Below are 206 nucleotides of genomic sequence, written 5' to 3'. Positions count from 1 at the left end.
ATGCTGGGCGCCCCCCACTCCGCACCCGGCTCAGTGCCAAGGCCCTGGCTGGGGGGGGGGAGCGTGGGGACGGTGCCAGGACACGGTGTCCCTGGGTTCCTGGAAGGCTCTGCCAGGGCCGGGGCAGGGGGGAGGGATAGGACCTGGCCCAGCAGTGGGGCTGGCAGGGCTGAGCCATGGGATGGGGCCCCCTGCCCGCTCTGTCC

The sequence above is a fragment of the Cariama cristata genome, unplaced genomic scaffold (assembly GCF_000690535.1).
Source record: "Cariama cristata isolate BGI_N322 unplaced genomic scaffold, ASM69053v1 scaffold32219, whole genome shotgun sequence".
NCBI lineage: Eukaryota > Metazoa > Chordata > Aves > Cariamiformes > Cariamidae > Cariama > Cariama cristata.
Note: the sequence above shows the minus strand (reverse complement) of the source record.